Source organism: Megascapheus bottae, chromosome 1, assembly GCF_031878675.1.
Source record: "Megascapheus bottae isolate mThoBot1 chromosome 1, mThoBot2.hap1, whole genome shotgun sequence".
In the NCBI taxonomy this organism is placed as follows: domain Eukaryota; kingdom Metazoa; phylum Chordata; class Mammalia; order Rodentia; family Geomyidae; genus Megascapheus; species Megascapheus bottae.
In genome coordinates, this window is record NC_143509.1 from 12,026,642 (window position 1) to 12,050,140 (window position 23,499).

The 23,499-nt window shown below is 40.7% G+C and overlaps 1 pseudogene; it reads left to right on the forward strand.

Annotated features, from left to right (window-relative positions):
• The first annotated feature begins 1,095 nt into the window (after positions 1-1,095).
• On the forward strand, positions 1,096-11,915 carry LOC150068408 (olfactory receptor 7E178-like; annotated as a pseudogene).
• Positions 11,916-23,499: the final 11,584 nt, after the last annotated feature.

A 23,499-nucleotide genomic window follows, 5' to 3' on the forward strand; every position in this document is an offset into this window, starting at 1 on the left:
TCATTAAGCCTCCTCCTACGTTCCTGCTTTTCGCAGAATTCCGTGCCACATAGGCTTCCACCTATGAATCTCAGACCACAGCCTCTGGAATAGTTAGGATTCCAAGTGTGAGCCACCTTCCCTGGGAAACCTGTATATTTTTAAGGAGTAGGCTGTTTCAGCTTCCTCCTATTCATGTGGTTGAACTACGGCTTCCTTGATGAGTGGAGTTGTTCCATAATAATCCTTTCCTGCCATATTTTACTCAATATATGTGTGCATTGATACACATGACTCTATATGCATTCCTACATCTTGATAATTGAGATCTAATTTCCCTGTTTTAGGAAAGGATAAATACCCTTTGTTTCTGTGAGCTTGACTTATTTCACTCAATGCCATGTTCCCATGCCTATCCATTTCCCTAAAATGCCATAATACCAGAAATAGTGCTTTGTGCCCCTAACTTAAAATTGCTCTCTTGGCTTGTCCTACCACTGGCCTTACCCCCAGGAGATCTTCCTGAAATCCTCCAGCCCAGTTTACAACCCACAATCTCAGTCTACACATGAAAGCCCACTCTCCAGGCCTCTCATTGTATGGGCTTTCTAGATCCTAGGGCAGGGCACTGGCTCCAAATATAGGCTCCTAGACAGAGACATACATCATAAATGTGTAAAAATCTTTGATAACCCCTGCTGTCCTGGAACCTGCTCCCCCACACTACACAAGGGTTGGCTGTACTGTCAAGGGATCTTGCTCCAGCCATCCTTTATGTGCTTGGCTTTCCAACATAGCTGTGTGTCACTGGGACACACATCTCGACAAAAGCCAGAGGCACAAGGCATCCCAGAGTGAGAAGTTTCTAGAAATAAGGGATTGCCAAAATTCACAAACACTCATTAGTATACTTACTGCAGAGGTGGTGCAAAATTCAAGCTTTTAAATACTTGAGTTTCAAATATTTAGAGCTGACAATTCCTGCATAGGAGTTTTGTTTCTATCAAGGTGTTTTTGTTTTTGAGCAGTTGTCCATGTGGTAAAGAAGCACAAAATCTAACCCACATTGCAGATTTCCTTCTCCTGAGAATCTCAGAGGATCCAGAATTACAACCCATGCTCTTTGGACTCCTCCTTTCCATGTACCTGATCACTGTGCTGGGAAATCTATTCATTAACCTGGCCTTCACCTCTGACCCACACCTCCACACCCCCATGTACTTCTTCCTCTCCATCCTCTCCTTGGATGACATCTGCTTCATTTCCACCACTGTACCCAAGGTGTTGGTGGTCCTGCCGAGTCACAGCAGAGCCATCTCCTATGCAGATGTGTCTTTTCATTATTTTTGCTATATGTATATTTTGCTTCTACCGCCATGGCCTATGACCATTTTGTGGCCATTTGCCACCCCCTGAATTACCTTCTCATCATGAACCCTCATCTCTGTGTCTCCTTGGTTCTGCTCTCATTTGTTGCCGGCTTCGTGGAAGAACAGCTGCACATGTGGAGGCCTTACGAATGACCCATTTCAGAAAACTGGAAGTCCCAAATTTCTTTTGTGCCCCTTCTCAAATCCTGGATCTTTCCTGTAAAAACATTCTCACAAATGTTATCTTCAAATATGTTATTGCTACCATATATGGATTTCCTCCAATCTTTGGAATCCTTTTCTCTTACTATAAAATTGTTTCTTCAGTGCTGAGAATTACATTATCAGGAGGGAAGTACAAAGCCTTCTCCACCAGTGGCTCTCACTTGTCAGTGGTGTGTTTATTCTTTGGGACATGACTGGGAGTTTATTTTGCATCAGCTGTGTCACATTCTCCCAGGGGCAGTGCTGTGTCTTCAGTGATGTACAGAGTGGTCACTCCTCTCCTGAACCCCTTCATCTACAGCCTGAGGAACAGGGACCTCAAAAGTGTCCCGACCATGTTGTTCAAACTATGAGCTGACAACAGGAGGTAGGAAATCCATCTGTAATATTATTTTGCAGAGTAAAAAAATTTAACGTGAATTCCTGTAAATCCTACCTGTCTCTACACAATCTTTACATTCTTCTGATTTCATTAGTATAACTGAGGACATAGGGGCACTGGAAAAAATTGCTGGCTAAGTCAAACTAATTAATGAGGGAAGGACTTATTTGTATTTAATGCATAAAATTTCACTTTGTAAAGATGACACCTGTCTAGAGATGGCCATGCCACAAGTGAATTGTACAGTGGTTAAGATGTGAATTTTCTATCATGGATATTTTACGTCAATAAAAGTGAAGAGAAACAGACCATTTTGATTTTGGGAGCACTGGTATTTGAACTCAGGTCTTTCTCATTTCTTGGCAAAACCTGTATGACCAGCTCCTTTGTTTTTAGTTGTTATATACATAGGCTCCAGGGCTTTCTTTCTGTCTGTGTCAATGTGGAGAACCGTTACTGAGCACTATTCCTGAGCTCTTCAGATCAAGGCCAAGCCCACCATTGATCAAAGCCCCACTTGACATTTTCTAGAGGTAAATTGGAGATAAGAGTCTCAAGTCCTTTTGTGCCCAGGCTGGGTTTGGACCTTGATCCACAGGTCTCACCCCCTTGAGAAGCTAGGATTACTGGCTTGAGCCACCCCACTGGCTAGGAACTAGTGCTTCTTAAAGAATAGATCTGGCCAGATACCCAGATCTCAGGGGTGAGCCTCTAGCTGCTGACTAATAAACCTAAGGTTGTGCTTTTTTGTTGGTGGTTTGTTTGTTTGATTTTTTTATTTGTTTCATTCTTTCTTTGTTTATTTGAAACAGCGCTGGAGCTTGAACTCAGGGCATGGTCACTATCACTGAGCTTTTTTTCCTCAGGGCTAATGTTCTACTACCTGAGCCAAACCTGCGCTTCTGTGTGTGTGTGTGTGTGTGTGTGTGTGTGTGTGTGTGTGTGTGTGTGTGTGTGTGTATGTGTATGTGTGCTTTTGTGTGTGTGTGTGTGTGTGTGTGTATTACTCTGTGCACATTGTGTGTGTGTCGGTATTAAATTCAAGATACAATTCTGAAGGACTTCCCAGCCCTGGATGACTCTGAAACTGAAATTCTTAGGTCTCTGCCTCCTGTGTTTCTTGGATTCTGGGTGTGAACCACAGCCCACAGCTAAAAGTGTTTTTCCTCAGAGAAACCAATAAATGAACATTATTTGTGACGGGGTAGAAAAATGAATACATAAGTTATGTTATATTGCAGAAGGTTTATTGATTTATAGAACATGGTTGAGACAAATAATATGACCTAAGATAAATAATGTAAAATGTGTGGCTCATCATGTATTATTTTGAATTATGAGGAGATGAATGTGTGCTGATGTTACTTGTATACTTGCCTCTCCCTATATATTGACCTGGAACAGTTTTTACAATAGTTTTCATTTCACAGAAGTCACTAATGATAGTTAAAGAGTATATCATTTAAGAATTCTACTAAGCAGCATTCTCTCTTTAACACTTTTTATCTTAACATCCTTGAAGAAACACATTTCAGATTAATATCTCCACATAACTGTGCACAGTATCTTCCTCATATTCATCTCTTCCCTCATTCACCTAGTCCACGTACCCTTTCACCAATATGCACCAATATGAGATCCAAATTTCATTTTTTACACACATGACCAATGATTTTTATGTCTACATTCTCCTTTGGCTTCTTGTTTCCATTTATTCCAGTAGCTTCTAATGGAACCCCACTCCAGACACTGATATGCAGAATATTTCTGTTGTTAAATTGTCTGAGGAGTACTCAAAAGGCTTGCAATTTGGAATTGCACTCTTGCATATGCTATATTTAGCCATATTTTCTTGCCAGTCCTTGGGCTTAAACACAGGGTCATGATACTGTCACTGGGCTTCCTCAAGGCTAGAAATCAAGGTTACTTGAGCCACAATACCAATTCCAGCTTTTTCTGTGCATATCATTCAGTGTTTGCATGCTAGGCAAACACTCTCCACCTAGGCCATACTCCTGGATGCAATTCATCATATTTTTAATGCTGTCATGAAGTCATAGAACTTGGAAGGTTTGTTTACCTGAGAACAAGGATAAAATCTATTGTATTGGACATTCTCTTCCACTCCATCCATGTTAGTGAGTTGATTGAGATTTGTAATCTTTGGATCTATTTTTCTAATTGTGAGTTCTACAAATCAGGTTCCATGATGGGCAGGAGAGCCTGTCATCAGCCTGTCCTCTGGTATCTCATCAAAATCTCCAACACCATATGACATTTCAGTTAGAAATCCTCCATGTCCACCTATAAAGAATCCATTCTGTGAGATTCTTTTCTTTTCTTTTCCTTTTTACCTGTCCTGGGGATTGAACTCAGGGCTGGGCACTGTCTTTGGGCTTTATTATGGCTAGTGCTCTACCACTTGGTACACAGCCACTTCCAAGTTTTTTCTTTGGATATGTTACCGAAGAATCAAACCCAGAGCTTTGAGCATGCTAGGCAAGCCCTCTACCATTAGGTATGCTCTCAGCCCTGCATAATCCATTATGAAGAGAGAAAGCTGAGTTTTTTGGTCAGCTGTGGAGCTTAAACTTGGGGCCTGTGCACTGTTCCTGAGCCTCTTGTGCTCAAAGATAGTGCTCTAACACTTGAGCCATTTAGGTTGAGTAAACCAGAAAAAAAGTTTTGTTTTCTTATAGTCCAGGTTTTCTGGGTGCCTATGGATCATATCTGTGATCCTACCTACACAAGGCAATGAGATCTGAGGATGCCAGTTCAAAGCCAATGGAGGCAACAAAGTCCACTAGAATCTTATCTCCAATTAAAAATTAACGTGACAAAAGTAGAGGTGTGACTCAAGTGGTAGAAGGAGAAGAAAAATCTCAGTGAACTTCCCAGACTCTGAATAAAGTCCTTGAGCTGTCATACACACCGGTAGAAAGAAAAGAAAAGAAAAGAAAGAAAGAGAAAGGAAGAAAGAAACAAAGAAAGAAAGGGAAGGAACCAGGATGAAGTAACAAAACTAAGGAATGATGAAGAAATCTACTGGGAGATAGAAGGCTCAGCATAATATTTTCTAGTGATAAATTATCTGTATGAAATTAAGGATTAAAAGTAGTTGTGTATATTTTCCAGAACGTTTACAATTATCACACCTTAAGAAAATGTCACTATTTCTTTTGATTCATTTTCTGTTCTTTCTCTATAACAACTAAATTATCTTCAGCCCCAGAAATTCTCTCTTCTGCATTGTCTAACCTGCTATCAAACTATCTGCTTTATTCTTCATCTCCCTTGCTTCTAATTGCTCATTTTTGATGCCTTGTATCTCTTCTTTTAGATCATGTATGGATTTCTTTAGCTCCTTCATTTCCATTTAAGTGGTTAGCTCAGTAGCTTTATTCTCTTTGGACATTTGCTGGAGTTTGGTCTCCTTTTTGTTTATGGATTCTATGAATTCATCCATGTTTTTGAAAAACCTTTAATATGGCCTCCTTTATGGCTTCCCCCTTTTCACATATCACCTTGTTTATGGTTTCCTCTTGTTTATCTATGGCTTCCTCCCTTATCTCTGTCTTTATATTTTCACATTTTTCATTAATGATGTTTATCAATTGCATTTGTATAGCACTTGGAAGACTCTTCTCTAGGTATGCCAGTGACTGTTCCATTGTCTGTTTATATTGGGTGTGGGATGTTATTCCTTGATTTGACACCTTTCTTGAGTTTCTTTTTCTGCCCATTTGAAAATGGGAGCAAGATTAATACTAAACACGATTATAGTTTTTCAGATATAACCATCCTAGACCTCTTTAGATGGCAGACACTAGATGTTCACAATTTTTTATTGGTATTATCACTCTTTTTTGTGCACTTACAGACCAGTCTAATTCAAGCACTGATAATCGATTTATGGCCAAAACAACAAGTCTCTCAATCCAATCTCTATTGTATTTAAGTCCCTCTGGACCTAGCGTATAATTGAACACCTAAATATACAGTATTGCTCAACTTCCATCAAGTGTAGATCCATGCATTATAAGGGTTGAAAGATGAACAGAGAACCAGAGATAGAAGAATAGTATGAGAGAGAACAGGGGAGGTACAAGAGGAATAATGTAGGAGTGGAAGATTATTATAGCAATGAAGAAAAGGTATAGCGTAAGGATAACTGACCTACCTTGTTTAGCAGGTAGCATATTTGAGTACAAAGTTTGGAAAGTATTAGATAAAACTTATGAAAGTAAGAAGGGTAATAAGAAGAATATATCAAGAAAAGAGGGAGGTAGATATAGGAGATTTCAATGATGAAAAATTCTAAAAAGAAAGAAAGAAAAAAAGCAAAGACAAAAACAACAGCAAGCACAAAAAAACAAAAAAAACCCATACAGAATGAAAAACAGAGAAACAAAAAACAAAAACAAAAAAGCAAAAAAAAAAAACAACAAAAAAAAACAAAATAAAAAAAACAAAACAAAAGAAAAGAAAAAAGTGAGGGGAAATTCCTCACTATTGTGAGCTCTTACTTAAGAAAAACTAGGGTTGAGACCAGGAGATTAAAAAGCATGTGACTGTATCAATATAGATATGTTTGTATTCAGACTGTACCCAGAGCTGTCACTATGTTTCCAGCAACAACCACAGTGACAGAGGGATGTGGGAGAGAAAAGAGAAAAAAAAAGTGTAGGTAGGATGGTAAAGAGACAATAAGAACACCTATAAATGCAAATGAAAAAGGGGTGGAAGAAAAAAAAGTAAAAAAAAACCCAAAACAACAAAAAAGAACAATACATTAAAAAAAAAGAAAAGAAAAAAGGGTATTCTTCAGGATTTTTTTTTTGCGGGGGGAGGGTCAGGGCAGGATAGGAAACTTGTGTCTCCACTAAATTGGGGATCCGAACAGTTCAGAAAGTCTTTTTCTCTCGTGATTTGGATATGAGGTTTTTCGGATCCGATTGTTTGTTTGGGAAAACAAAGCTGAAATATCCATGGGCAGCTTTGTTTACCAGGTCTGCGGCTGACATAGGGGATGGACTTCAGCAGCGCTGGGGCCAAATTTCCGGCTAAGGATCTCGGGGAAATCCTTTGCCAGTAAGAAAGATGGTTCTGTCAGCAACACAGATTTGATGAGATTGAATTTCACCAACAAGGATGACTGCTCTGCATTTTTAACCAGTGATCTTTGAAAAGGTGCCTAGATTGTTCTGTGATCAGAAAATACTGCATATAATTTCATTTTGTTTCTCCCTTTCCCTTTTTCCTTCTTTCATTATTCTTTGTTTTTATTTTGTTTTGGATAGTCCTGGGACTTGAACTCAAGGCGTGGGCTATATCTTGAGAATCTCTGTTCTCAAGGCTAGCACTCTACCACTTGGAGCCACAGAGCCACTTGCAGATTCTTCTGTGCATGTGGTATAGATGCATCCAACCTAGGGCTTCCTACTTGCTAGGCAAGCACTCTACCACATTCCCAGCCCCTTCTATTCTAATATAGTTGAATGTCTAACGTGAATACCTACATGTTGATTGAAATGAGGAAATGTGGAAGTGTATACCATGTTATAAAGACATACAGGATCATCGGTGCCTCTGCCCAAATGTATTGACACACAATGAAATATACAGGGGAGGATACCAATTGTGTAATTCCTTTGAACCAAGAACTTATTGCCTAAACTAAAAAAAAATTTTGAAGTAGCTTGTACTTGAAGTGTTGAGGAGGGGATCAAACAAAAAGGAAGAGTGTAGAGGGATGAGGATGCACGGGTGAGGGAGAATAAACTCATGATATTCAGAATGTAGATTCAATATTACACAACTTATGTGAAAATGAAACTGGAGATGAGTAGGTATGAGAGAAATGGTGGGGGGAATGATGAAAGGGTTAACATTGACCCACACGCAAAACGGACATATTGAATTGCTAAGAAGTTACCATTACAGGTGTGAGCCTTTGTCTCCTGGTTAATAAAAGTAGGATCATATGTTGGGTAGATGGATATTTATTTGTTTTTACCAGCCCTCAGGACTTGCTGCTATCCATACATTTTTTTCCTCAAGACTAGTGCTTTATCACTAGAACTACACCCCACTTCTGACTCTATGTATGTGTGTGTGTTTGTGTTTAGTTGGAAATGAGAGTGTTATTGGATTTCCACCTGTGGCTGAAATCAAAACTCAAATCATCAGATTTCTTCCTTGTGAGAAGCTAGGATAACACCCATGGACCAACAGTGCCTCACTGTAAGTGTTTTGGGCAGGAAAAAAATGACTTTTCCTTGTTATTTTACCTAGGAAAATGTTAAATACACTCTCTCACATGACAGAAGGTTCATTGGCATGTAGAATATACCTGAAACAAATGAACAGCCTAAAACAAATCATGAAAACTGTGTCTCATCTTTTATGTTTTTTAATTATGGGGAGGCTCTGTGTGTTCTAAAGTCACTTCTGGGATCGGCTATAGCATACTGCCACATGCATTTCACTGACATTTCTAAATAAAATTTTGCATTTCACTTGAGTCATTGATGAGAGTTAAATATATGTTACATTCTGTTTTCAACATTTTTTGTGCCGGTCCTTGTGGTTGAACTCAGGGATAAGACACTGCCCATAAGCTTTGTGGCTCAAGTACAGTGCTCCACTCCTTCAGCCACAGTGCCACTTCCAGCATTGCTGAGTAGTCTGTTGTAGATCAGAGTCTCACAGACTTTCCTACCCATGCTGGCTTAAAAACCTGATCTTCCACTCACAGCATCCTGAGTAGCTAGATCACAGTGTGAGCCACCGGTGCAGCCTCGTTTTGGCTATATTAATTCTTAACTTGTTTATAGACAGAAATTTCCATTTAAGACATTCATGTACATGTACAATGCATCTTAAACAAAATCACACCTTCCAAAATACTCCCTCTCTCTATCCACCAACAGAAACATTAATATCCACATTTCCTCTTATAAATGCACATGGACTTTTGTGACAATGTTCTCCCACTGTCTGTGCACTGATTCCATGTGTTTCATTCCTTCCTGCTAGGGTCCCATTCAAGACACTGATATTCTAGGTATTTCCTTTATAAATTGTCTAGGAACTGCCCAAAGGGTTTTCAACACGAAATTGCCTTCCTGTATAGCCTATAATTAGTCATACTTTTCTTCTTGTCATCTATACATAGATTAGACCAGCTTTGTTTACCAAAGAACATGCTTCAAAACTATTCTTTCAGGCACTTGTTCTCCCTCACCTGGCCCCATCCAATTTACTGGGTCCCTAGAGATGATTTGTTTGGCATCAATTTGGCAAATTGTGAGCTCTGTGAATTGTGCATCCACAATCATTGAAGAGCCTATTACCAGCCAGTCCTCTAACATCTACCTAAGTATCTCCAATGCAATATTAGCCCCCGTTGGAAATTCTCCTGTGTTGCCCTATTCATGGTGCACTGTGAGCCTGAGGTTTTCATACACTCCAGGCATGGGACAATCTTTTCATCTGTACTTCATGGACATGACCCAACAGAGAAGCAACACAACCCCTCACTATTCATACAAGCGTGCTTTCTGCAAGCTTCCTGGTGATTTAGTTTTCCTTCTTGTCTCAAATAGAGTCAAATGTTTTGTGTCCTAAATAAAGAGCAAAACAACTGCAAGGACTGCTTCTGCATGATGAAGACAAGCCAGCAACTTGGTAACCTGTTAGAGGAGACCAAGGAATAGCAGTAGTGAAGAATGTAAGTTATTACTTTATTCTGCTGAAGCTCACAGGATTCTTACCTAAAATCTCTTACTGTTTTCCTGTAGTCTGCCTTGTTATCTAATAGAATATGACTGATCACACGACTTCAATGGAAGTGTTGGTGGATGGTTAGATAAAAAAACAAACAGTGTGAATCTAACTTCTATTTATCTATCATCACTGAATATTAAATACTGAAAAGTGGTTTGTGGACGGCCTTGTTAGGCCCCCAGTGAGAACGTGGGCCTCTGTCTCATTTCTCTCTGACTTCCAGGAAGAGCATACCAATTTCTAGTTTAGGGGATCATTGGCTGATCACAAGACAAAACGACAGGGGGTCACAGCTTGAAACCAGTATAAGAAGTGCAACAATCAGATAGATGATTGAAAAGGAAAAAACCCAGTAACTAAATGTCAACCAACATTCCCTAAATCTCAGGAATCCATTGCTACTGTCAGCAAATTCCTCAATTCCTGAAATTAATTCAGGAAGAATTAGATATCCTATCAGAGGTCTTTATTTATATATATGTACAAGACTGAAGAGTCTGTGAGTTTTTTTATATTATATTTCAGTCCCAGCCCTGGTGTCTCATAACTATAATCCTAGCTATTTAACAGGCTGAGTTCTATGGATAAAGGTTCAAAGCCAGCATGGGCACCAAAACGTGTGAGCTCTCCTCTCCAATTAGCTACCAGGAAGGCAAAAGTAGAGTTTCTTACGTAAGAGGTTGAGCTTTGCTTTGTGCAGGAAAGCCTCGAGGGTTGTACCTTGGACTAGAGTCAAAATCCTGGGACGCACATGGACGCACACACAAACACACACACACACACACACACACACACACACACACACACAGAGAGAGAGAGAGAGAGAGAGAGAGAGAGAGAGAGAGAGAGAGAGAGAGAGAGAGAGAGAGAGAGAGAGAGAGAGAGAAATTAGAAAACAACGCAAGGATGCAGAAATCTCCTGGGATTCCAGGCACTTTGGATGAAAATGAATTTCACAGTTTAAAAAAATCACTGCTGTAAATTACCCTGTAATGAAGAATAATCTGCATTTTCTTTGATCAGAAAACACTGCCTATAAAGTTCTCACATAGTTGAATATCTACAATGAATACATAAATGGGAATATATGAGACATGAAAAGTCTATGATGATTGAGTTTGTGACAACTGAAAAGTGTGGAATATATTGTTGATATCAACTATGCATATTTGAGTTCAAAATGATTATGGAGTTTTGACTTCTTCATTATGTATTGCTCTCTCTTTATATTGAAGGTCTCCATATAATGCAGAGCTGTGTAATTTAACATACATCTCAGAATTTTACCTCCTGGGACAGTCAGATGACCCTGAGCTACAACCCATCCTGTCCTTGTACCTGATCACTGTGCTAGGAAATCTGCTCATCATCCTGGCTGTCACCTTTGACCCCCACCTCCATACCTCCATGTACTTCTTCCTCTCTTTGGATGACATCTGTTTCATTCCCACCACTGTCCCCAAGATGCTGGTGGACATCCAGACTCACAGCAGAGCCATCTCCTATGTGGGCTGCCTCACCTAGATGTCTATTCTTCTCATTTTTTGGTTTTATGGATGTTTTTCTTCTTAGTGTGAGGGCCTATGACCGCTTTATGGACATCTGTCAACCCCTGAATTACCCTCTCATCATGAACCCCCATCTCTGTGTCTCCTTGGTTCTGCTTCATGGATGGACAGATGCATGTGTGGATGGCATTACAAATGACCAATTTCAAGGAAGTGGAAATCCTAAGTTTCCTCTGTGAACCTTCTCATGTCCTTGAACTTTCCTGTAAGCACACACTCACCAATGATTTATTTAAATACATTGTTGGTACAATTTTTGGTTTCCTTTCTATCTTAGGGATAATTTTCTCTTACTACAAGATTATTTCTTCAGTGCTGTGGATTTCATCTTCAAGTGGGAAGTACAAAGCCTTCTCCACATGTGGCTCTCAACTGTCTGTGGTCTACTTATTCTTTGGGAGAGCATTGGGGGTCTACTTTACATTGGTTGTGTCACATTCTCCCAAGGGTATCGCTGTGTCCTCAGCAATGTACACAGTGGTCTCTCCTCTCCTGAACCCTTTCATTTACTGCCTGAGGAACAAAATCTCAAAAGTGCCCTTAGCAGGTTGTTCAAACCAGGAGCTCTTTTGCAGAAGGAACAAACTTGAATATATAATCTGATAAATTCTACTTATTTGAGTACCTGGTTGTTCTAGTTTCATTAGTACAATCCATTATTAGAAAGGTCCTGGCTATATCAGGATAAATTCCTAAAGGTGCAATGTATCTTTTTTATGAAAGAGTTTATTCACATTGATTTTTTACATCATATTTCAAATGACATGTTTAACAAAATAGTTTTCAAGAAGTGAATCTCTATATACAATCACTGGCACTTAGATTTTAGAACATAATCAAAATTAGGCTGTAAGAGTTGGTATATCGTCGATACAAAATAATCTATGTAATAAAATGTCTATAGAGTTATAATTTTATGTCTATGTAGTTATGTTTGTATTTCCTGTACAATGTCCATAGATTGGGTATGCAAATATTGAGTCCTCGCTCTTGTTATCTTTGGATCTAGTAGCCACATATTAAGGATACCATGGGCCTTTTGTTCCTTTGATTTTGACTTGTCTCACTCAACATGATTCGCTTTAGATTCATCCACTTCTCTGCAAATGCCATTATTTTATCTTGTCTGTTGGCTATGTAGAATTCCATTGTGTACATATACCACATTTTCTGTATCCATTCATGTGCATTAGGACATCTGGATTGTTTCCATTGCCTGGCTATTGCGAATAGTGCAGAGGCAGGATCATAGGGAAGGTCAATTCTAAGTTCTTTAAGAAACTTCCACACTGCTTTCTGGAGTGGCTGTACTAGTTTACAATCCCACCAGTAGTGTAGTAGGGTTCCTTTTTCTTCACAACCCCGCCAGCAACTGTCATTGTCTGTGTTCAAAAACTTGGCCATTCTTTTTTGTACAACTGGGTCCTTTTTATTTGCATTTCCTTTATGACCTTAGATGATGAACATTTTATCATATGCCTTTATGACATTTTAATCTCATCTTTTGATAAGTTTCTATTTCCTTTGCCCATTTAGTAAATGGTTTGTTGGGTTTGGGAGGATTAGTTTCTTGAGTTCCATGTAGATACTTGATATTAGCATTTGTCAGATGTATTATTGGTAAATATCTTTTCCCAGTTGGTTGGCTGCCTCTCTAATTTTGTGGCTATGCTTTTATCTATGCATAAACTTTTTATTTTTATGTAGTCACATTTATCGAGTCTCTCTCCAATCAGTTGTGACCCTGGATTCTGTTCAGGAATCTTTTGGCTCCTTTGTCAAATACAAGTTGACTATAGGTATGTGGTTCCATTTCTGGAACTTCTATTCTTTTCTCCTGATCTTCTGGTCTATTTTTGTGCCAATACCATGCTGCTTTTGTTATTATGGCTCTATAGCAGAGTTTGAAGTCTGGTATTGTAATACTACCAGAATTGGTCTATGTGCCTAAAATTGTTTTGGCTATTCTAGGTCTTTTCTTGTTCCATATGAACCTTTGGATTGTATCTTCTATTTCAGTAAAGAATGTCTCTGGGATTTTGATGGGGATTGCATTGAATTTTATATCAATTTTGGCAGTATAGCTGTTTTCACTATATCTGTTCTTCCTATCCATGATCATGGGATGTCTTTCCATTTCCTAGTGTTCTCTTACATTTCTTTTGTTACGCTTTTATAGTTTTCATTAAATAATTCCTTTACATCTTTGGTTAAGTTAATTCCTATACACTTTATTCTTTTGGGGGCTGTTGCATATGGGATCATTTTCTTGATTTGGCCTTCTGTTTGTGTATTGTTTGTGTACAAGAAGGCTACTGACTTCTGAAGGTTAATTTTGTATCCTGCCACTTTTCTAAAGTTGTTTATTAATTCTAGGAGTTTGTGAGTGGAGCTTATTGGGTCACTCAAGTAGAGGATCATGTCATCAGTGAATAGGTATAGTTTAATTTCTTCTTTCTTTTTTGTGGTTTTCTAATATATTTTTCATTGTAATTAATAAAAGAGTTGCATGATATTTGCCAGATAGAAGGTGCATTAATTCACATACATTGATACCCTTTCACATGTCTTGGTACCAATTACCCTTCCCCACCACCCCAGCCCCTCAACCCCCATCTTGGTTTTCCCCCCTTCCCTATCCAATTTCAAATAACCAAATACAAATAAATTCAATATATCATATAACAAAGTGAGATACTGTAACAATATGAGATAACCAAGGGACAGCAAAGGAGATGAGAGATAACATAGTACATTAAGGACAACAATCATTCATTATATGGCTTTTGTTTCAATATCCTCGAGGTCCTTTCAATTAGCTTCATACTATATGGTCTTATGTATCAAGATTTTTCTCTATTGCAAATCTCTGCTAGTAGAGCCCAAGGTTTCTACTGATTATGACGAATGAGGGAAACCATTGAGCCTAAGTTCCTTTGAGTCTGGCTTACTTCACTTAATAGGATTTTTTCTAAGTCTTTCCATTTCCTAACAAATGGGACGATGTCGTTTTTCTGACAGCAGCATAGAATTCCATTGTGTACAAATACCACAACTTGTTGATCCATTCATCAACTGAGGGACATCTAGGTTGGTTCCATATCTTTGCTATGCTGAATAATGCTGCAATGAACATTGTTGTGCTAGTGGATTTAGTATGCCCTTGTTTCTGGATGATTGGGTAAATGCCAAGTAGTGGAATTGCTGGGTCATAGGGGAGTTCTATGTTTAGCCTTTTTTAAATTTTTTTTCTTCTTTCTTATGAGGATCCCTTTGATGTCCTTTTCTTGCCTTACTGCTCTGGCTAAGCTTTCCAGCACTATATTGAAGAGAAGTGGAGACAATGGGCATCCCTGTCTACTTAGTTATTTTAGGGTAAATGGTTCCAGTTTTTCACCATTTAGTATAATGCTGGCTGTAGGTTTGTCTTATATGGCTTTGATTATTTTAAGGAATGTACCTTCTATTCCTATTTTTTTCTAGTGATTTCAACATGAATGGATGTTTAAATGGATGTCAAATTTAAATAAAATTCAGTGGCCTCCTTGTAATTGCAATATCATGACATTTTAATGTCAAGACTTTTATTTTCCTTGTGGAGTGGTGTTTCTAGGTATTTGGTGATGGGAAGAAAAGGGAATTTTTGAGTAAAATATAAACTTCCAAGATGGAATAATGATTTCCTGGAGATGTATGGTGTGGATAATTGTAGAACTATGTGAATTACGGGATTGCACTTTGCTTTGTACTTTATGTGTAATATTTTTTGTGACGTGTATTTTAATACCAATAATAATGAAAACACAAACAGAGTGACCTTTATTAAATAAGGAAAACTGACGGAAAGATAACTCTATCAATCTTCTGGATAAATAAAAAATATGAAAGTTTGGATGGGTTGAGAATGTCCAGAGATTTAGTTCAATTTGGCTAATTGTAAGCTGTGGGGATTCATCCTCTGAGGTCATGTAGAAGTCAAGGATGAGCCTGTTTTCCCTGCCCTCCACTCTCCTGAGTCCAGCACACTGGTCCCACCTCTGTATTCACATCGCCAGCATTTGGAAGCTCTGCTTGGTTGATGATGTCCTAGCCCTTGGGCACCAAGCCTGAGCTCCTCAGTTCTGCCCATCTGGGTCACAGCTGAAGGGAGAAGCAGCATAAGCGAGTATGTGCTGAGGGATGAATGGTGAAGGACTTTCAGAAATGTCTTCTGTGCATCATCTGTGTGTCATGTGGTGAGGACCTCCGTAGAAAACCCTGCACTCATGTGGAGTGGAAAGTTTATGTTCTAAGTGAGGATGGAAGGGTGAGGGGTGGGAATCTCGAATATATAATGGGGATTTCTTTACCTCTTTTAGTTTGAATTCTCATGTGTCTCAACAAAAGCTGAAACATGTATATCCTTTGAACTTTTTCCTAACTTCAACTAAAAGTTGAGAAAGATGAAGAGGAGGAGAAAGATGAGGAGAAGGAGGAGGAAGCAGAGTATGAGGAGAAGGAAGAGAACGATGAGGAGGAGGGAGAGGAGAAAGAAGAGGAGGAGGAGGAAGCAGAGGATGAGGAGAAGGAAGAGGAGGATGAGGAGGAGGGAGTGGAGGAAGAAGAGGAGGAGGAGAATAGTGATGATCGTGATGATGGTGGTGATAAGCATGATCGTGACCATGATTGCGATCAGGATGACAGCGACAAGAGGACAAGGCATGAAACATTGTTGATAGATTGCCCTGTGTCCTTCTCTGAGATCTATGTTCGATGTCATTCTTCCTCATTTCATGTACTTTTCCTTCTGTAGTTTTTTTCTTTCTTTTAATGTAGGTCCTGGTGCTTGTTCTTAGATCCTGGGCATGGTCCCAGAGGGTTTTTTTATATCAAGTTTTAGAGAGTCTCTAAAACTTTCTGACTCAGCCTGATTTCGAACTGTGATCCTCAGATCTTACTCTCTGAAGTACCTAGGAGAAGGATTGTGATCACAGGCCCTTGGAATGTTGTATATTTTTATAAATTAGGTCGTTTCAGCTCTCTGGTACTCATTTTGTTACATTATAAATTAGTTGATCAGAGGAGTTTCACCACCAGAATCTGTTCCTACATACACCACACTTCACTGCATTTGTTTTTGTATAGATGAATGTTACCCTGTATATGTGTTTATATATGCTGATAATTGAGACCTGATATATATTATGAGGAACACAAGTGTTCTTTGTCTCTGTTCTTCACGTTCCTCACTTGAGGACACACTTGCAGACTCACCCATTTCACTGAAAATGCCATAATACCAGAATACAAAAGCCCAGAGGGACCCAAAGTAGATTTGTCTGCCTAGGTTTGGAGTAGAGTATATTTCTTGTTAGTGTGATTAAAAATCTGTCTATACTAATAGTTGCTTAAATGTGAATACATTGAAAATGATAGAACTATTTATTTGATACGGCTCTGATGCCTATGATCTCTGAAACTGTTCTAAAAGCATGACAAGAGCAAGTTGGATTGATTTGTGATCAAACTCTAGCATGCTCTTGTGTTGTTAGCTTTGTAACACTGTTTGGGTCATTGGACCAGATGTGTAGACCCAGGGCTGGGGAATAAGGTGTCCCTCACTGAGAAGATTCTAGAAGTGGGGCATTGCTATCTTTGAGGTATACGAAGATGGTATACAATTTAAACCAGTAAATGCTTGAATTTCAACTACACACATTTGAGCACTCTTGGATATGGGGTTGCTTTTTCTCACAAGACTTCATTTTCTTTGGCACCTGCACAAGCAATATGCGATTACAAAATCTAACCCATGTCTTTGAATTCCTTCTCCTCAGTCGCTCAGAGGATCCAAAAATATAGACCATTCTCTTTGGTCTCTTTCTATTTATCTACCTGATCACTGTATTTGGAAATCTACTCATGATCCTGACCATCATCTCTGACCCTCACATCCACAGCCCCATGTACTTCTTCCTCTCCCACCTGTCCTTGGCTGACATCTGTTTCATTTCTACCACTATGGCCAAGATGCTGGTGAACCTCCAGAGTCACAGCAGGGTCATCTCTTATGGTGACTGCCTGACTCAGATATCTCTGTTCATTGTATTTGGAAACACAGATGTTTTTCTTCTTACTGTCATGATCTATGATTTCTTCGTGGCCATCTGTCATCCCCTGAATTACAATCTCATCATGAACTCTCATCTCTGTGCCTCATAGGTTCTGCTGTTATTTGTCACCAGCTTCTTGGCAGGACAGCTGCATGTGTGGATGGCATTACAGATAACCCATTTCAAGGAACTAGAAATCCCAAGTTTCTTCTGTGACCTTTCCTGTAAAGACACACTCACAAATGCTACCTTCAAATATGTTCTTGCTACCGTAAATGTATTTCCTCCAAACTTTGGAAACCTTCTCTCTTACTGTAGAATTATTTCCTCAGTTCTGAGACTTCCGTCATCAGGAGGGAATTACAAAACCTTCTCTGTTGGGGTTTTTAGCACTCTTTGCATTCTGAACAGTAGGAAAGGCAAAGAGAATATGCCCTGGCAAAGACGAGACTGAGAAAAGTTAAGGCCAGCTGGCCGCCTTCACCCATCCCTCCCTCTCCAGAGGGAAGACACAGATGCGCCAGGGAGAATGTCACAGCAGACTCCTTTAATAGGGAAATACAAGGGGCTAAAGTAAGAAGCAGGAGTCTATTAGCATAAAGGTAGGCAGGACAGTGGGAGGTAGGTGCGGTCAGAGAGGGTGGCAGGGCCAATCTACGGGTTCCAGGTAGCCTTATTTTACATCACAAACCACAGCCAACCCTCCCAACCAGGAGACAGCATGGTTGGATTTCCAAAACCAGGAAGTGAGCCCTGGGCCACAAGGTAGGCCTTTTACCCTTGATGTGACGTGCCCCACATCTTCTCCCTTTTGTTTTATTAAGCAGGTATTTGCCTTACTTGAGAAGTGTGCTTGTCTTAGGTTGTCCCCCTCTGGAGATCTTACCCATCATTGGCTACCACTCTAGCACTTCTGGCTATTTACCTGTAGCGTGGGCAGACCCAAATGGAGGTTTGAAATAGGGGGATGGCCAACGTCAGCAAAGGAAACCCTTATGTACACCTGCAAATCCTGGTAAGGGCCAGGGTCAGCCTCACAGAGCTCCCAGTCTGCCATCTCATAGCACAGCATATTGTTGCCAGACCACCATTAGCTGAACAGCTTTCCCTGATCCTGCTTTCTAAGACACTGAAGGAGCTTATTGATTACACAAGGTCTGAATGTGAATACAAAACCCACTGTAACCAAGGGGCCCACCCACAAAGGGGAGAAGGTAAGGGAGCCAACCATAGTCCAGTCCATAGATAGTTTGCATCGAGTACATTTTGGTGGCAGTCCAGAACCTCCTTTAGCCTTTTTAAGCAGATCAAGGACTCCTGCAGTCAGGAAATCAAGTTGAGATTGTAGGTAGCATCTTTGTGGGCGGCGTGGACAATGATGCTCAGGATGAGGAGAAGGTGACTGAGGATTCCAACCACAGCTAAGCAGGGCGTCCGGTATGGTCTCCATATTCCTGTGAACGAGAGCGAGAAAGCATACCTCAAGAGGGGTTGCTCTTGGGTAATTAATTTTTTGTTTGCTGACAATGTTTTAAATCTCTAGCCAGTACTCAAATTGTTTTTGGTTCTCCCACTGGGAAGTCACATCCAAATCCTTTCCCCACATTAATGAGGGGATGATGGCCTCTCCACGATCCAGTAAGAGGATCTCTCCAACAGACTTCAACCTTTAAATAAGGTGTCTGATTAGACCGATCTCTCTGAAAGGCAGTCAGAGGCTGATCCTTGGAAAAGTTTGAAATAATGTAAGTATAGCTGTCCTCAGTTAGTCATGGGGATTGCCTCCCCTCTTTTGTTTTATTAAAACAACTCCCGTTATCCATTTTAACCTGTAGGGATAAACTCAAGATAACAAAACATTGTAAAGAAAGGCTTTCAGGCTGTCAGATTCTTTTGCCAGAAGGCACAGTGGCCCAACAAGCATGTAAATGAGTATCTATAGACATAATTTTCTAAAGGGTGCTTAGTGGGTTACATCAGTCTGCCAGATAACATTAAGCCCCAGGGATTGACCCCAGGGGATTTTAGAGGTGGGACTTGTAAAACTGGTATGCACAATTTAAATGTCCTCATGATCTTTTTCTTTTTAAATGCAGATTTTAGAATCTTTAGAAAACTCATATTAACCAGTTTCTTGTGTTTCAATTATGAATTTATCCATTGTTTTGGATGCTGACAATATAACCTTGAACATGTTTACTCACACCCATTCACATACACATTCATAAAGATCTTAAAGCGCACAAAACTAATATCGGCCGTACATTTTAAAAGGATTCATGTACACACACTCAACACAAACCATAAGGATCCATATTTAGGACGGTTATCAATTTTACCATAATACTTTTTGCAAATGAAAGTTGGGTGGGAGTCTTAAACCTAGGAGAGCTAAGACTGAAGTCTGAGACATGCCACCAGCTGTCTCTAGACTGCCACTATTAAGGCTACAGCTGCTTTGTCTGGCCTAGGCTCACCTCCACTTCAGCTGAGTGGGAGGGGCCATACCAGGCCCTAGACCTACCCCAGGTGGGGATGAAACTTTTGTTTTCCAGAAATAAAGACAGAGAAGCAGAGACTTTTAAGAAAATCCTAAACTTCTGATGGCATGCCTGGCCTTAAACTACCAGAGTGAAAGAAAGACACTGGGGCCCTGGAATCGGGAATTCAGGGGGCGTGCCTCCCTTACAGAAATTTCCATTCCTTGGTAGCTGGCTGGCGGAGGCCATCCTAACCTATTCTCAAACAGAACCAGAGCTTGACTTACATTTAACACAACAACACGAACTCAGTTGAACACTCTCACCAAACAACTTATTTAGACATGTCTTGCTGGTGAGACTCTCAGGCATACCCTGTTACTGACAAGAAATCAGAAGGGGGTCAAGGCGTCCCTTCACCACACAGGCCTGAGAGAGCTTTTTTGGCTCACCAGTGCACTTTTCAGACAGACATACACGGTGGTCGGACGACTCTTACTTACTTCGGAGGCCTTTGCTTTAAACCTGGGCATCTTTTCCAAAAAAGGTTGTTAAAGGAAAACCACTGTTTCTAGAAAAAAAGCAATCTTTTATTTCAACAGCATAAATATACAAATTATTAGGAATTGATGAAAGACTTGGGAGCCCTGGTCGTGTGGCTCCCATAGGCATGTTTACTGCAGGGAGATCATGAAGAAACTTGTATTTGCCTGATTCTTATTAACTTTAGTAACTCCAATTGTTTTTCCAGCCAATAGGCAACTGCTCCCCATGTGATTAGACTGCGGCCTCTAGAATTGGGGGAGTAGTTCTATGCTAATTTTTTCATAACTAATGCCCTCATCATAGAATGCCATAGCATCCATATCTTCTCTCTCCCTAGAGATTATAGGGAACGTTCACTTTAAAATCAGTGGCTGAATGGCTCTGGCCAGGACAGAGGAGTGCCATTTGCTAAGATGCTGCTAGGCCAGGAGCTGGGGCCTGCAGCAGTTTCTAGGAGCTGGGAACTTAATTCCTGAGTGGCAGGTGATTGTAGCTCCTCAGGGACAGGGTATTTTAGGTGGAGTTAGGCCTAATTGGCCTTGTGAGCCACACCCATAACACCCAGCACCACTGGAAGAGGTAAGGGCATAGAAAACGCCTAGGTCTTTTAGGCTTGTAGGGCCACAGCCAGCGTCTGTGACCTGTGGGCCTGAATGCCCACGGCTCTCAAGCTCAAGGGTAGCACTTGGCCACTTTGAGCTCCAAAGCAACTCTGCCCCAGCATTCTTCTGCTGGCAAATTAGACACCACAGTCTCACAGGGACTTTGCTTTGCCTGGACTGGCTCAAAACTGCAGCTTTCAGATCAATGAGTCCTATAAAAGGTCATGATACTCCAATTAAAGCAACAAGTGGTCATCTCTAAGCATGATCTTACCTGTTACTTGATAAAAGCTGAAGTTACATCTACGTAAGAATTGCTGTCCTTCTCCATGGGCCAGCTGGAAATTGCTATCACTTTCAAATTTTGTTCAGAAACCCATTTCTAATGTTCTTTAAAACTTTTACAGATATTTGCTTAAACACTTAACACTTTAGTCTTTATTTGCATTTGAAAAACCTTTAAGGGCTCAAGGAACTTCCTTTGTCTCCAGGCTCCTAGAGCTAAAGGCACTCCCTTTGCCTTTTAGAAGAGGCTTTTTTTTGCACTTTAGGTTACTGCCTAGAACTCCAACAGTTTAAACTCAAATAAGTTTTTTCCTTAATGCAAGAACTACAAACATCATCAGTGCACCAAAAGTCTAAGTCTGGACTTTGTTTCCTTCTTTTTCTAAATACGTCCAATTGCAAAATAGCATGAAACCAAATTGTAAGGAGATAAACTTTTAAACATTCCTTTAAAATACTAATCACATTAGCATCCCATAAGTCACAGGAACTGGGGGATTAACAGCCTGGTTCCTTTCAGCCTGGGCATGGCACTCCTCATTAAGAAAGGCACAACATTTGAGATACAGGGGGCAAGGAAGCTCAGGCTTAGTTAAATTTTTCCAGTCTTGGGTGGTGCACTGCTGATGAGCCAGGCCTTGGAGAATGGCTTAGGCTCAGGGTGAATTAGGCCCAGCCTGGGAGACTGCTTTCTTAAGCTCTTTTAGGGCCTGTCTATTGCCCCCAGGGTTAGCATTTACCAAGCATGGTGGGAAGGAGTACAATGTCGGCTTGAACTTTGCTTTTGGTTTGAGGGAGGAGCCACCGCTGTATGGTGGCTTAACCTCCTCTTCCGGTTTAACACGAGGTGGTGAGGCGCGGGAAGAAGGATATTAAAATGGCAGAGGTCCCTGTGCACCCCAATTGTCTGCTGCAAATTCCGGGGCAGGAATACTTGGTGTAGGGCTCTGGGGCCTGATCCCAGGATCAAAGGGGCCCAAAAATCCCTCCTCAGGGTGAGTCTCTAAACGATTTCTTTCCTGAGCAGTCAGAGGGCCAACTCTCCACAACTCTGAGCACTCCTCAATTAAAGTTTCCCTGGCCCTAGATGTAACTGAGCCATGATAGAAGCAGGCCTTAAGGCAGACAAGGTCAGAGAGACCCCGAGGGGAGGGTCCTCTCCAAAGTTAATCTTCCTCCTCACCAGGCTCTCTATGTGCTCCCATGTGGCCCATTTGAAAAGAATGGCCACGATTAACACGGTGCATGTTAAGGCCTCCCATACTTTCTCAGCCTTGGAATCTGAGATCTCTACACCTTGGCTTCTAAGAATAAATTTAACGTTTTAAGCACTGTATCCTCATTTTTGTGCGAGATTGCCCCATCTTTTCAGGGAGACCCGTACCTCGTAATCCGCTTGGCTCGGCTCGCAGACAATTCCGCTTCTGATGAGCATTCCTTTCGTGGCCCACATTCGGTCGCTAGAATTTCGGGGTTTTTAGCACTCTTTGCCTCCTGAACAGCAGGAATGGCAAAGAGAACACGCCCTGACTAAGATGAGACTGAGAAAGGTTAGGGACAGCTGGCCGCCTTCACCCAGCCCTCAATCTCCAGAGGGAAGACACAGACCACAGACGCACCAGGGAGCATGTCACAGCAGACTCATTTAATGGGGAAATACAAGGGGCTAAAGTAAGAAGCAGGAGTCCACTAGCATAAAGGTAGGCAGGACAGTGGGTGGTAGGTGTTGTCAGAGAGGGTGGTGGGGCCAAACTGTGAGTTCCAGGTAGCCTTATTTTACATCACAAACCACAGCCAACCCTCCCAAACAGGAGACAGCATGGTTGGATTTCCAAAACCAGGAAGTGAGCCCTGGGCCATGAGGTAGGCCTTTTACCCTTGATGTGACGTGCCCCACACTTCTCTACCTGTCTCCACTTGTGGGTCTCTCCTGTCAGTGGTCTGCTTATTTTTTGGAATGGGTATAGGGGTCTACCTTGGATCCTCGGTGTCACATTCTCCTGGAAATATTGCAGTCTCCTGAGTGATGTATGTGGTGGTCACACCTCTCCTGAACCCCTTCATCTACAGCCTGAGGAACAAGGACCTCAAAAGAGTCCTGAGCAAGTTGTACAAATCAGGAGGATGACACTAGCATGAAAGTACCCATCTGAATTATGATTTTGCAAAAGTAAGAATATTT